Source organism: Cotesia glomerata, linkage group LG6 (genome assembly GCF_020080835.1).
Source record: "Cotesia glomerata isolate CgM1 linkage group LG6, MPM_Cglom_v2.3, whole genome shotgun sequence".
Taxonomy (NCBI): domain Eukaryota; kingdom Metazoa; phylum Arthropoda; class Insecta; order Hymenoptera; family Braconidae; genus Cotesia; species Cotesia glomerata.
Genome location: NC_058163.1, coordinates 23147063 through 23163881, shown reverse-complemented (window position 1 = coordinate 23163881; position 16819 = coordinate 23147063). Strand labels below are relative to the sequence as shown.

The following is a 16819-nucleotide window of genomic DNA, read 5'->3' as shown; positions in this document are numbered from 1 at the left end:
ACTAATACATGTATATAGATGCATACATATGTACGTTATCACATCATCCCTACCTTTGGTGATCAGATCTACGTGATCAGATATAGTGTTACTTATCAATTATCATCTAGAGCCCAGAGCCCAGGTCCCAGGTGGAATTCAATTGGAACTCTCGAAAGACAAACGTTTAACTTTGAACCACTGAGGACGAATTTCACATGGGAGCTGGTTGAACCCTTTTTTTTCTTTTTCTATTTTCTATTCTAACTGAAGGACCAATTTCATTATTTCGCTTTTTTATCTTCTCCTCTATTTCTATTTTTCATTTAGTTTATTTTATTCTCTTTTTATACGAGCCCTCGACTCTACTGCCAGCAGGAGTGAAAGAGCAAGAGAGGAAGAGAAGGGTAACAGTAGCAGTGGCTGGTCCAGCGATCCCAAAAGCATCGTCATCCCACGTAACAGCGCGGCTGCGAATCGATTCGGGGTGAATGTGGGTGTGCGTACCAGAGTGTGTTGTTGTTGTACAGTTGGTGGTGAAACGAGCAGGGTGAGCTTCTGCTGCTACTACTGTCCTCTGTGTTATGTTCTGCTGATATATTCCTCTCGCTCTTCCCTTTTAAAGTTTCTGCAGAGGAAAGGGGCTCGTTGTTGCGTTTTCATCCTCACTGTCGACGGTTTACACACTCACTAGGAGGTTTGTCTGCCAGCAAACACACGCGTTTGCATACTGTAAACAGATGTACGCTCAAGCATCCACTGTTCCAGAGCCAACTGAGGGTTTCCCTAATTTTGACCAACATTTCTTGCCATAATTTTGTTTAGTTATTAAGGGATTCGGATTGGTGTCTGAGTATAGAAGCCAGAAGCATCGCATGTGCTGACGTCACTTGGGAGTACAATCCCACGTGGTAAATCGGGTGGTAAATTAAATCATCGTGAGCTTCTGATGAATTTCTTAATTAGTAACCTGTCACTCCAACTGACTACCCTCCTGCTCCTGTGATACCGCTGTAAGCCCGGCTGTTTTCCCCTCGTACGACAACTAAGTATGATAGTCACGCATTGTTTCTAAGGAGAACAAACACACGGCACATCAGACTCATACATTCATCGTTATATTCACATTCATATTTATATTGTATTACCGGCCCCATTTAAACATACTTTTGTTGTTTTGTTGGTAAGTCAAACGTCAGATCCTTTAAGTGATTCATTTAATTTTGTATCCTGTTTTGTTTCAGTTACCTTTTTTAATGTAGTTAATTTAAACTTTGAATTATTCATTTAACATTGGTGAGAAAATATGGAAAATTTTAGTGTGATATGGGTTTGATTTGTTTCATTTGGTAGCTTTATAGAAAGATCATAAATTTGTGATTTTTCGTCCTTTGATGGTTTTAGACAAAATTTTTCAAAAATTCATAAATAATAATCAAATCATAATAATCATTTGAGGAAAAAAATAGTATGATACTGTTAAAATTAATCCTTTAAAAATTTTGAAAAAAATCAAAATCAAAAAATATTTTTTTAATTTTTAAATTCAAAAAAATTTTATTTAGTGATAATTTATTAATATTTGAAATTTTTGGAGGAATTTTCTTAGTTTTATAATTTTATTGTCACTTTTATGAAATTTTTGATATCATTTAAAACTTTTAATTAAAACTTTGAATTATTCATTTAAAATTGGTGAGAAAATATGGAAAATTTTATTGTGGTATGTTTGTTTTATTTTATTTGGTAGCTTTAGAAAGATCGTAATCTAAATTTGTAATTTTTCGTCTTATAATGGTTTTATACAAAATTTTTCAAAAATTCATAAATAATAATTAAATCGTATAACTTTTTTGAGGAAAAAAAATAGTTTGATACTGTAAAAATTAATCCTTCAAAAATTTTTACAAAAACCAAAACCAGAAAATATTTTTTCAATTTTTAAATTCAAAATATCAGCGAAAAAAAGTTTTTTAGTGATAATTTATGATTATTTAAAATTTATGGAGGAGTTTTAGATAGTTTGATAATTTTATAATTTTATTCTGTCACTTTTATAAAATTTTTGAAAATTTTGATATCATTTGAAACTTTTCTTTCTTCTTACAAGAATAATAAAATTTTATAAAAAAAAAAAAAACAAATTGTTTTGCCGATGCATTGTAAGATAAAAAAATTACCTTACATACAACAACAAATTGTTTCCTTTTATTCACACAATATTGAGATGTTTACTAAAATTACGTAAACGATTGCTGTCAATAACTTGGACGTGGAAACCACTTTAAAAGTTACTACATAATCTATGAATAAGGAAAAGTTTCTTTACTCTCCAAGTTTATCCTCGAACAACTCTTACGTTTATTTTTCTTCTTTTCCGTTTGAATTTCTCTCCGCCTTTTCCAGCACCACCGTACCACTGGTTACTGATATTTACGTAGTTTTATAAAACCAACTGACAAAAAATGTCCTCGCACGGACTTAACAACTTGCACTTGAATTTGAGACATCACGGTAGAGTTTTCACCTATGGAATGAGGAGAAAAACGTTGCGAGATAAAAAAAACTCCTTGCAGCGTGAATATGTGTTGACGACAGGCCTGGATAGAAATTTAAATGCTAAAAATATTACTTTAACGTCCAGAACTCCTCGTTAGCTCCAACATTAAAGCATTTAAAAGGACAACTTGCCCGTGAGCTTTTAGTATCTCTCTCTTCAACTTACATTTAGTATTTTCAGTTTTTAGTTTTGTTTTCAAAACTTTTAAGGAAAAATTTTTCCTCTTTTTCTCTCAGCCAGTCTGCTTGCCAGCGAGTGCCTCTATAGGTGTGCAGATAGCTTGTTGGTGGATGTAGAGAGGAAAACATTGATCAAAGTCACGTGGTATTGGCGGGGTGGGATCTATGTTTCTGGAGCTTTTTGCGCTAACTCAGATAATCCTATTAAAATATCGATGTCATTTTAGATAAACCGAGTAATATTTTATACTGTTTTCCTTAATTACTTTTGTGTTATTAAACGCGTACAGTCGGAGCTGAATTACCGATAGTGGATTACCGGTTATTGGCTAGTGTTTTTAGAAGCAAGACTTAAAATTCAAAGGAACATTGTATTTTAATATGTTGTAATTTTAATCAAATTTTAAGATAGAAATGTGTGTTGAAAGTTATCAAAGATAAAAAATTTTTTATTAGACAAAGTATTAAAAAAAAATATATATCATTAGTTTAGTTTAGTTTAGTTTAGTTATTTTATTGTTAATGCCAAGGCACAGGCCAAATGGCAAATTTTACAAATATAATAACAAAAAGTATAATAATTTTTTAAAAAGTTAATGAAGAAAGTAAATACATTGGACAGTAATTTAGTTTTATCGATTCAACTATATACTTTAATCTATAAAAATAAAAATTTTTCTAATCAACAATCTAAATTTGATAAATAATCAAAAATTTGATTTTTAAAAACTTCCAGGCTACATGATTTGATAATGTCACTCGGTAACTCTTCCCAAAATCGTATCACAGTCACTAAAAATGATCGTTCTAAGTAAATAGTTGAAAAGCTTGGTAACTTAAAAAATAATTACCATCGCAGAAATGATTAAAATTGCTTTTAATATCGAATAATTTTTTTTCTTCATTAAAAAATTTTTTATTCTTTATTTTATTTATAAATTTCTCGAATTAATTCAAAATCAATAACTAAAAGAAAGAGCAAAATTTTAAAATGAATATTTTTTTTTAATTAAAATATTTTTTTAAGTACAGAATAAATATTTTAAGAAATGAAAATTCATTTTTTATTTTTTATCGGAGATATCTGATAAAAATATAAATTAAAATTAAAAGAAAAGAAGATTTATCTTAAATGAAGATTTTTTTAACACAGTAAATATTTTAAAGATTTACACAGAAAGAAAAATTTCTTGACTGGAGAAGAAAATTCTTGGCTCAAGAAAATCTTCGGGTGCCTGAAGGAAGACCGAAGTTGTGTTGGCCGAAGTAAAAATTTTTTTTGAAATTCTATTCTTGGTGGAAATCATTTTTTCTTAATTCAAATTATCATAAATACTTGATACAATAAATTTTTATATTCGATCAAGATTTTTAGATACTTTAGGGAAGCAGCGCCACCTACTTCAGCTGAGAAAAAAATTTTCTCACCTTGAGAACATTTTTTTCTTCAATATTTGATACCCATTTTATATTATTTTAGCGTGCAATTATACATATTGAATGAAAAAAAATGATGAAATATTATTTGATCTTCTCATTTGACATGTTAATCAATACAAATATTAACTAAAATTTACTTCTATCTTTATATTTAATTTTTTGGAGCAAGAGAGAAATTTTCTCAAGACAAGAAAATTTACTTCTATCAAGAACTAAATTTTTTGGAGCAAGAGGCTGAATTTTCTCAAAACAACAAGATTTTCTTGACTTAAATAAATTTTCTTGGATCAAGATGGGTATTTTTTGAAGCAAGATAATTAATTTTGTTGGAATAAGTGAAATTTCTTGTGTAAAAAAAAAATTTTTTTTTCGCTCAAGAAAATAATTAGGAAGAAAAATATTTTCTTGGCTCAAGTGAACCTTTTTTTCTGTGCAATAATTGTTTTTTTTGAATAGCATATATTATCCGATAAAAATATAAATTAAAAGACACTATGACAGGCCGAAAATTCTCGAATAATTCACTGATAAGAAAGGAGAACAAAACAAATTTATACTTTGAAAGTTATTTCCGGAATTATAGATTGCGGGTAATCGGAAAAGCTCTTTATAAACCGGTAAAATAAACTCGGGAAATACAGGTTTGTACTCGGCATTCCTAATTTTATTTAACTTGCTCAAGAAATGAACAAGTTTAATGCGAATTTTATAAGTTTCAGGAAAGTTTTACGGCGGATCGATTGCAGCGGTAGTAACTCGAAATTTCGGATCGCGAAATATATATCTATATTTATATCTATATATATAAAACATAAAAAGAAAGATATAATACAGAGAAGTAGTAGCAACCCCGGCCAACTTTATGGCTCTTCTCGGTGCAGGCTGGTTGTCTCGCTCTCGATCTCCATCTCCCAAGTGCGGGGAAAGAGGCAAGTGAGTTTTCCCCTTAACTTCTCCAGGTTTAGTTCCCAGTGAACTTGCCATGCCACACCTCACGGCGGGCATGGAGTGCCGCAGCACGTGATTCGATTTAACTAGATTCTCCCACAACCTCGTGCATTTATTGCAGAGTGCAGAGTCGGCGCGCGAATCGACGCAGCCGAGAGCCGGAGACCAGGACCGATATATAATATAATATACCAATATTATATGTTATATGTTATATATTATATACTATATGCTATATATTATATACTGTACCGCCGACAATAGACACCGAGCTCCCTGGTATAAAGAAATTTTTCGAGAATGAGGTTATGAATTCCCAGGGCGTTCACGTGGAATGATATTCTGTACTCAACTATCGCTATTACTAATATTGTTACTATTGCTCAATGAACAATTCTCCAGTTTCAATTAAACACACAATAATTAAATAACTTTTTGGGTTGATAACGCTAAAGGATTACTTTTCACCTCCCCACGGAGAGAATTCAATTACATCATCTACAACACGAAATTTTTTCGGTTAATCATTTAAGATAGTAATTTAATTTGTCCAGCGTTGAAATAATTAATTCTATCAGTGTTTTTATCAATTATTTTTAATTAATCACCAAAAAATATTTTTGATATGCGCATATATGGCCGGATATGAAATTTCATGATATTGAAACATAATCTTAGGATTTTTCTGGCTTCATATGTGTGATATGAGCGTCACATGGAGAGAATTAAATTATATGATCTACAGTACGAAATTTTTTGGGTTAATCATCTGAGATAGTAGTAAAATTTGTCCAGTATTGGAATGATTAGTTTAATAATTTTGTAATAAGAATTAATAATCATTTAATAGAACTTTCTATAATAAAGTATCTTATCATTTATCATTTTAATTGTAGTAGTTATTATTGAGGATGCTGACGATTACTATCGAGGATCATAATTTTTTATATGAAATTTAAATTAGCTTAGATGATAATTATTATACTTGTGATGATAACTGTTATCATTTCTCAATTATTCCTATTATAAATATCTTTTTCGAGATTATAAAGTTTAAAGAAAAATTTCCAATTGTAAATTTTAAATTAAATTAGTTAATTCTGATTAACAATATTAATATTAGATACTAACGTTTATAATATTGATGATGTTTATAAAATAAAATTAGACAGTTGTTATTAATATAAATAATTGTAAATAAAATGATAGGATTTGTAGATATTTTAATTGAGATTGTTTATTTAATGATTTAAGAAATATTAATTCCTATCGAGAAATTAAAAAAATTCTACAATAACTAGATGATCATTTTAACCATTCAATTCTCTCCGTGCATTGTTCCTACTCCTGTGTTAGCAACATCATTACAACGTACAATAATGTAAAACGTTAACAGGAGATTCCTCTTCTCGGTAATATAATAATTAATTGATAATTATAAATAGAATTAGCGAGCAGAGTAATTAATAAAAGAAAATAATAAAATGAAAAGAGGTATAACTTTAAAGCGAGATTATTTTTATAGCACTTTTCCCCCGACCACCAATCTTCCGTATTCTATTTTAGTCTTTACTCGCGTATCCCTCAAGGGTCAAAATCGATCGTAAACTGGCTATAACTATAACTATAACTATAACTATACTCGGCACACATGTACAGATTCCTTCGGTCTGTAATATAATACAGACGTATATTTATACATCTACTATCTACTATCTACTACACATACCTTGACTCTTGTTACTTCTGTCCCTGGCACTTGGGCTGCTATTCTCTGCCATTGAGTTGTGTCCCCGTTTGAGCGATTATCAATATTTACGCTTCGTCTTTATTCTTTCACGCCTCATACCTCCTGCTTTTCTGTAGCGAATATCCACTTCATCTGGCGCAGAGTGTCTCCCATACTTTAATTATTTTCTCCTGAAATCATTAAAAAATTATAATTAATATCTACCTATAACCATTAAGAATTTTTTGATTCCACCATATATGTCTATAGATATCCTAAAACATTCATAAATAGTCATATATTTCCACAAATAATTTTTTGACCTAAATAGTACCAAAAATATCCGCTAGGTGGCGCACGGTCGTTAAATCTTCTCACTAATAGAGAATTGAATTTCAAGAATTAAGTAATAAAATTAAAATAAATTTTTCGAACCTTTTAAGAAACTTATCTGTCATTTATTTTGAGTTTGATCAACTACTAAACCATTTTTTATTAATAAAAAAAAAAATTTAATTTAAGTACAAGCCTTCAAAAAATGAAAAATAATTTTTTTACTGTCATATGTACACGGAGAAAATTTTATAGTAGAGTTTATTATCTAGTTATGTTCAAATCTATTAACTGAATTCGATAGTAGTAAATATTATTTAAATAATTATGTAAGCCATCTCAATTGTAGTAGTTACTATCCGGATGGTAACTACTATTATTATGATGATAATCAGTAATAATAGCTTTTATTATTTTAACTAGTTACTACTATTATCAAAATCGTAATTCCTAATATAACCTGATGGTTGCAGTTACCATCAGTAATAATAATAGTTACTATCTAAGCTAGTAAAGAATATTTAAAAAATTAAGAATCTGCTTTAGCGTGGATGCATTTCTGAATTAACTAAAAGCAGTTGTAGCGCAGTGTAGTGCACAAAAAATCGGGATTAAATTTATATTTAAATTTTTATTTGTCTAAAACAAGATTCAACGCCAAATTTTTCAAAAAAAATTTGAAATTTCCAAAAAAAATCAAAATTATCACTAAAATTCAAATTAAAAAAAAAAATTGAAATTTCAAAAAAAAATTTTAAATCTTACAAAAAATTTTTAAAAAACATAATTTAAAAAAATTATGTCATTCAAAGTAATCAATAACAGCTCTAATATTTTGAAAATTTTATCATATATGAATTTAAACGATTGTGTTATTACTTGTATTAATATTTTAAAGGAAAAAATGCACATAACTAAAATATGGATGCAAATAAAGAATTTAATTAAATAAATTTATATTATTTTTTCTTTCAGAATTTTTACAATCTGAGATGGTTACAGTTACCATCTTCGATTATAGCAGTTATAATTTTTAACAATTACAACTATCATTTTCAATAGTAATCGTTACCATTATTAATAGTAACTATTACAATTGTCAATTATACCACCTATTAATTTGTGAATAATTAATTTTATTACCATTTCAGATAGTCGGAGTTAATATTTTTGTATAGTAAATAGTACAATAAATTTTTCTCCGTGTAACCTAATATTGCCATATTTGATCAGATCAGGCCATAAATGGTCATTTTATAACTTTTTTAACGGATATAATTAATTCAAATACTTTATTTTTCCTTGTGGTCTTTTTATAAAAACCACAATCTTTTTTTAAAGCTCTCTTGCTCTGACTATCTAGCATCTCCATCTAGCTCGTTGTCTTTATCAGGGACGATCGATCTCGTGATAAATTCTATAAGTACCCGAATTGAAGGGAAACATGCTCGTTCGATCTTATTCGATATGCCCCTGGAGTTACAGCCAGTTCTATACATGCCTGCTGATAATACCAAGTAGCAAGCAGGAAGTAGCAAGTATCAAGAACCTCAGCCAATCGTTACTCCATCCCCAATAATTCCCTTCTCTTTCTTTTATATCTATACCAACTAGCAACTACTACCAATGTAATACGACAACAGATACTGATACTGGTACTTTATGCCTGTTTTAGTCCTCAGTCCTCAGTCCTCAGGCATTATTCATGACTCGTGTTGAATAATAGAATTGTGGGCTGACTGGAAATTGCGAAAATGTAAATGATCTGACAATCTAATCGTGGGAGGTTATATAACTACTAAGGATTGTTTTTTATCGACAGATACTTGATACCGTGCCATTGTTTCTGATTCAACAAATAGATTTTCAATGAACCTTTTTTGTTTGTTGGTTATCTCGATAAATTTCTTTCGGGATACGGGAAAATAATCGACGGGTGCAGCTAGGCTAATTTTCTCGTCGATGGTTTACCCTCTCTTTCCGGTAGTAGAGTGACCTACTTCCTCAGCAGAGGAAAATGTGGGCGATTGTGCTCACTGCAGCGGCGATTCGATGTTGTTTACTCTCTAGACACTCTCTGTACCAGTTTAGAGTTTGGCAGTTAAGGGTTGCTACGAGTAAACCCAAAGATATGTCCAATCCAAATTCATAACATCTTTCATTTTGATTTATAAAATGTTTATATAACTATTTTCAAAAGTATTCATCAGATATTTACATTTCAATCTACATGCCGAGATGTCAAAAGCTTAAATCAATGATATCGTTTTGTTATTATTATTTTCTATATCAATGTAAATTGATACGTCAAATAAAATAAGATTCAATCCAATCATCGCGAGTGCTGTAGCACAAATCATATATCATGTATCTATAACTATGATAGTTGTATATGACTTTATGTGCTTTGATATGCCATACATACCATTTCGAACCATTTTTCAGGCCCATAGAAAATTTTTTCAATAATAATTTTAAAAATATCCAACAGATGGCGTATTATTTTTAAATTTGCTCGCTATCAAAGAATTAAATTTTAAATAATAAATTCAAAAGTAAATGTAATTTTTGATACGTTTTGCTATTATTTAAAATGTTTGAGGAATTTTAAATAATTTGTTAGATTCATAATTTTATTCTGTCATATCTATAAAATTTTTGACAACTTTGATATTATTTAAAATCTTACATTCTTTCCTTAAAAATAATTTAATTTTATGGAAAAAAGTTGTTTTGCCGATGCACTGTAAGATATAATTTTAAATATATATTATTTTAAATATAAGTTTTATAATTTTAAAAATATCCAACAGATGGCGCATTATCTTCAAATTTACTCGCTACCAAAGAATTAACTTTTAGAAAATAAAATAAAAAGTAAATGTAATTTTTGATACGTTTTGCTATGCTCATATGTGCCATATATTCGACCATATATGCTAAATAAAGCCATCTATTGCAACGACTCATGATGCAAAGCATCAGAGAGTGCTTTACGACTGAATAATTTTTTTCGCCTTATTTCGGCAACTATTTTTATTATTATAGTCTTGTTAATTCACGGAATCAAAAAAATTTGCATACTATTGTCAAGATAATTTAATGGAGATTAATTTCACACTTTTTAAAAATTTATTTAGTGCAATAGAAACGGAAAAAAACATCAAAATAGGTCAAAAAATTTTCTGTCCGTCATGTATGGAACTCCGAAAACAAAAAGATTCAAGAGAAAAATTCTTGAACCAAGAATATAATTTTAAAGAGGGTAATTATCTTGAATCAAGACGAAAAATTCTTAAATCAAGTAAAATTTCCTTAAATCAAGAATTTTTCTACTCAAATCAAGAATATTAAGTTCTTTAAAATTATATGCTTGATTAAAGAACATTTTTTTTCTGTGTAGCTGTTTTATAAATTTTTTATCACATTTTTTATTTTATTAATATTTCTTAATTAAATGAGCATTATGAGTCGTGCACTTTTTGATTTTCAAAACTTTTTTTTTACATATAATTTTTCGACCAAAAATAATTCTGAAAATATTTAACAGATGGCGCATGGTCGCTTAATTTTCTCTCTATTAAAAAGTCAAGTTTAAGATATTAAGTTCAAAAGTAAAAAATATTTTTTTTACTATTCATAATTAACCTAATAGGGTCATATATGGCTTAATAGCCGTATTAAGAAATTTTTTCACGAAAGAATAAATATTTTAAGAAACAATTGAAAGCTATTTTGAAAATTCAAATGAGAGATTTATTCTTTTGTGAATAATTATATATTATACGATTCATCTTATGGAAATTAAACCACAGAATGAATGAAAATCCTGGGGATTAAATGTCAGGGTATTAAATAAAGTATATCATGAATGAAAAGCCTGGATGACACGACTGGTGTAATAAACATCACATTTATAATGTGTTCATTCCTTAAACGTCAACGTCCGAGGGTTTAACAGAGTTCTCTAGACACCTCTTTTTTTTATTTATTAATGTATTCACTTCACCATTAACCATTACTTATATTTACATTAATATTTATATATTTATCAGGTTTATTCGGGTGATGTCTCGCGAGTACTTGTGCGTCTTGCTCGTCACGATATTCCTATAGTATATAATATAATATGAATTCTACAGTAATATAAATAGCCTTTTCGACCAAGCTCGACACCGTTTCATCAATCATCTGACGGTAAGCTCGCATTAATATTCGCTTACTATCAAATATGCATCGGCTGTTTGTATTCCCGGCGCCGTCGCTTATTTATTTCCGGGGTAATGTTGTTCCCTCGGCTCGTCGGTCGGGGAACCAGTTCGTTGCTCTTCCGAGTCTATACTCTCTTATAGAGTATGTAGTAAGTCGAGGGTGAATTTATCTCTATGAATAACGCAACATGAAAAACTATCTGAAGATGGGTAATATTTTTATTGGGAGTATTCTGCGCTGTCATTAATCCTACATTCTCTTCTCCCTTTTCCGTCACACGGTAAATATTATTTTTTATAGACATTTTGACTTTATCTCAACACCTGCGAGACTTCAACACTCTGACATACATCATACTTTATTGAAAATTAATATCCTGTATCTTCAATTTAATTCAGGAAATTTTTTTTTGTGACAAATAATGGATTTTTCTTACAATCTGCTCGTAGAAAAATTTTCTGATGATTTAGTGAATAAAGATAAAAAAAAATTTGTTTTATTAGATAAAAAATTACAACATGCGTTTTTTGAAATTTTTAAAGTTAATACAAATATTTATAGAAATTTAATAAAAGAAATAAATTTTAAGATTTAAAGTGTAAGGAACGCGTTATTCGTTTACAAGACGTTTATTAACAATATTGAGATTATACAAATGGATATGACTCAAAGGGTACAATAATATACGGGACAATAGAATGACGATAACCGAAGTGTACGAATTGGGGATCCTCTCGGAAGTGCCACCATCCTCCCTCGTTGCTGGGGTCCTAGAGTTACCCCAAGGGTGGGGGTAAGTACAAGGCCCGCCTGTACTCTCATCCCTCACTATCGGTCCTTGAGACTAGAGGGTGGACCTCAATGTGGTGGAAGGGGGATGACGTCACTTTCAAAAGAAATTAAATTAATATTTTTTTTCAATTTCTACAAGTACTATTTTTTGATAAATTCTCTTCATGAAAATTTATTTTCTAAGAAATCTTAAGAAGTTGCCGTACAAAAATTAATTTCAGTAATTTGAAAGTAATCTATATTATTAAGAGAATTTTGTTATTCAAAGGTCTTGATTTGAATTTTTGCCTTTTCAAGATTGCACATCAATCTTACCGGTAGTCAATTTATTGTGATGAATATTTAGGTTGCATTCGAAAATGCTCTATCTCTAGATAGATAATTGGGAAATGACCTTGTATCTTGTGAAATATTGATATTTTTATATATATAAGCTTACCTCGACATTGCACTCATCAAGACCTTTCATTTGAGTACCCACATCAATTTTTCATATATTTTATATATTTATATATATTATATATGAAAAATATATCAAAATGCATGTGGGTACTCAAATGAAAGCTTTTGATGAGTGTAGCATCGAGATGACCTTATATCTTTAAAAATGCCAATAATTAAGAACTGGCGTTGTTATCTTGTGAACTATTGATATTTTTAAAGATACAAGTTCATTCCGACATTACACTCATCGAGACCTTTCATTTGAGTACGCACATCAATTTTTTAGATATTTTATATATTTATACATATGAATATATCAAAAATACATGTGGGTACTCAAATAAAAGCTCTGGAGGAGTGTAACGTCGGGATGAGCTTATATCTTTAAAAATGTCAATAATTAAGAACTGGCATTGCTGTCTTGTCAACTAATAATATTTTTTAAGATATAAGCTCATCCCGATATTACACTCATCGAGACCTTTCATTTGAGTACCAACATCAATTTTTCATATATTTTATATATTTATATATATGAATATATGAGAAATATATGAAAATGCGTGTGGGTACTCAAATGAAAGCTCTTGATGAGTGTAACATCGGAATGAGCTTATATCTTTAAAAACGTCAATAATTAAGGAATGACCTTGTATCTTGTGAACTATTGACGTTTTTAAAGATATAAGCTGATCTCGACATTACACTCATCAAGACCTTTCATTTGAGTACCCACATCAATTTTTCATATATTTTATATATTTATATATATTATATATGAAAAATATATCAAAAATGCATGTGGGTACTCAAATGAAAGCTTTTGATGAGTGTAGCATCGAGATGAGCTTATATCTTTAAAAATGCCAATAATTAAGAACTGGCGTTGTTATCTTGTAAACTATTGATATTTTTAAAGATATTAGCTCATTCCGACATTACACTCATCGAGACCTTTCATTTGAGTACCCACATCAATTATTCATATATTTTATATATTTATATGTATGAATATATCAAAAATACATGTGAGTACTCAAATGAAAGCTCTTGATGAGTATAACATCAGGATGAGCTTAAATCTTAAAAAATGTCAATAATTAAGAATTATTGCTATCTTGTCAACTAATGATATTTTTAAAGATATAAGCTCACCTCGCCATTACACTCATCGAGACCATTCATTTGAGTACCCACATCAATTTTTCATATATTTTTATATATTTATATATGAAAAATATATAAAAAATGCATGTTGGTACTCAAATGAAAGGTCTCGATGAGTGTAACATCGAAATGAGCTTATATCTTAAAAACGTCAATATTTAAGAAAGTACAGTGCAATTTAACAAAAGTTATTATTTAACAAAGCAAAATTTTAATTTTATATAGTTCACAAGTCACGGCAGTCACATAGTGACTGCAAGGTTGCTAGTTACTTTATTTTACTAAATTTTTAAATGTTAATAATTTATAATTTTTTTTGTGAAATTTATAAAAAGACTTACAAACAATAATATCTACGAAAATTTGATTAAAACATGTCAAAAATTTTTATAAAAAAATAATTAATATTTACAAAAATGAAGTTTTAAATAAATTATTTGAAGTATTTGATGTTTAAAACTTGTTTAAGATAATTAAAAACAACAAATAAATTTCAAGATTAAAAAAAAATTGTATCATAATATTTTTCCAATTTTTACAAGTCGTATTTTTTTATAATAATTTTTCCAAAAATTTTCCCTTGAATTAAAAAATTAACTTAAGATATCAATTCCATTAAAAGTCAAGAAAACTTCTTTCTTAATCCTCTAACAATAGAGCCATTGAAAGTATTTTTCATTTATTTGGGTGAAAACACCATAACTCAGTGGCAAGCGAGCGGAAAATGACAGATTGATGGCAGAGGTTGACTCGCAGTAGGTTTAAAATTAAAATATATAGGATGCGACCGAGTGTAAGAACGGGGGTGAGAGAGAGGCGGCTGGAGATAAAATTACCCATGCATAGCTTAGCTGGCATTTGAGGAAGATGGACTCTGACAGGAGCTGAAAGCGCAAGACTCAAATAGAGTTTACGTGCAGTATTCATGTGTGCTCTGTGGAAGATTCTGACAGCGCAGACGGGACGAGAGGGGCGATGATGACCAAGTCACATCGGGCTGATATTGGTATTGGCATTAGAGGAGCGTCAGCGTGGAAACGTCCACGAACGAAGCCAAACCGGAGGTAAAACGTAACGAACCCGCCGACCAACAGACGGACGTTAGCTTTACTTCATCCTTCATCCCTTATTCCGCAGACACGGATATTACTGTTGCTGATCGTAATGGTAATAACTGTTTGATTTGTTAGCATTTATGAACACAAACTTCGTCAATTCGTAACTTCATTAAATCATCTGTTTAATTTAATTTAATTAATTCTACTGCTGACTTATTAAATTATTGAATTATTAGATTACAACCACTAAATTAATGGTTTGTATTTTATCAAACGCCACAAAGAAGTAGGGGAAGGAAATGCCTTTTAATTTACGATTCCCAGCACGAATCAATTATTTGTATTCAGGAAGCGATTGGTGGTCAGTCTGAAGACTCAAGAGACAGAGCGGAAGTGGGAGAGAGAAATAGGGATGTTGGAGCGATAGAATTGAGGGTAGTATAAATTGGATTTCAATTCGCTTCACGCCCTACAATCGTGTTCCTCTAATCAAACCGCCTTGGAGTCACAAGTGCCCGCATGCTTTGTCATTCGATCCCCATTCGGATAATAGAGAGAGGCTATCTATCCAAAATTTACCAAATTTACTTTCTCAAAATTGAGTAAGGAGAAAATAAAAAATAAGTTTATGTGAAAATTATATCAAAATTTCTGATATCGCGTTAATTAAAATTCTTCTTTGTTAAAGCCAAAAAAGCGTACATAAAAAAATTTTTGAGTTTCTGTTTTACGCAAAAAAAAAATTTCTCGACTGGAGAATAAAATTCTTGTAAGAAAATTTTCGAGTGCCTGAAAAAGACCGAAATTGTGTTGGCCGAAGTAAAAATTTTTCTTGAAATTCTATTCTTGGTGGAAGTCATTTTTTCTTAATTTAAATTATCATAAATACTTGATACAATAAATTTTTATATTTGATCAATATTTTCAGATACTTTAGGGAAGAAGCGCTACCTACTTCAGCTGAGAAAAAAATTTTCTCTTGAATATTTGATACCACTTTTATATTATTTTAGCGTGCAATTATACATATTGAATGAAAAAAAATGATGAAATATCATTTGATCTTCCCATTTGACATGTTAATCAATAAAAATATTAATGAAAATTTACTTCTATCTTTATATTTAATTTTTTGGAGCAAGAGAGAAATTTTCTCAAGACAAGAAAATTAACTTCTATCAAGAACTAAATTTTTTGGAGCAAGAGGCTGAATTTTCTCAAAACAACAAGATTTTCTCGACTTAAATAAATTATCATTTTCATACATACTCTCTTCTTTATATATAAATTATTCCTATGAGTTGTTTATTTATATCTTTTTTTCTTTTAATCTTCTTTATTACTAACAATAAGACAATAATATTATTTTTGAAGGAGCTTTTTTTTATTGTTTATTTTTATAAAAATTAATTATAATTGTACACAGAAAGAAAAATTTTTAGACTAGAGAATAAAATTTTTAGCTCAAGAGTGCCTGAAGGAAGACCGAAGTTGTGTTGGCCGAAGTAAAAATTTTTCTTTATATTCTATTCTTGGTAGAAGTAATTTTTTCTTAATTCAAATTATCATAAATACTTGATACAATAAATTTTTATATTTGATCAAGATTTTTAGATACTTTAGGGAAGCAGCGCCATTTACTTCAGGTGAAAAAAAAATTTTCTCACCTCGAGAAAATTTTTCTCTTGAATATTTGATACCTCTTTTATATTATTTTAGCATGCAATTATACATATTGAATGAAAAAAAATGATGAAATATTATTTGATCTTCCCATTTGACATGTTAATCAATATAAATATTAATGAACATTCACTTCTATCTTTATATTTAATTTTTTGGAGCAAGAGAGAAATTTTCTCAAGACAAGAAAATTTACTTCTATCAAGAACTAAATTTTTTGGAGCAAAAGGCTGAATTTTCTAAGAAAAAACAAGATTTTCTTGACTTAAATAAATTTTCTTGGATGAAGATACGT

General features: G+C 29.3%; 1 protein-coding gene across 16 annotated transcripts in view; it reads left to right on the top strand.

The window, feature by feature from the left end:
* LOC123266811 (gamma-aminobutyric acid receptor subunit beta) overlaps positions 1–16819 on the top strand; it is a 162689-nt gene that overhangs the window by 1828 nt on the left and 144042 nt on the right. The window lies entirely within an intron of this gene.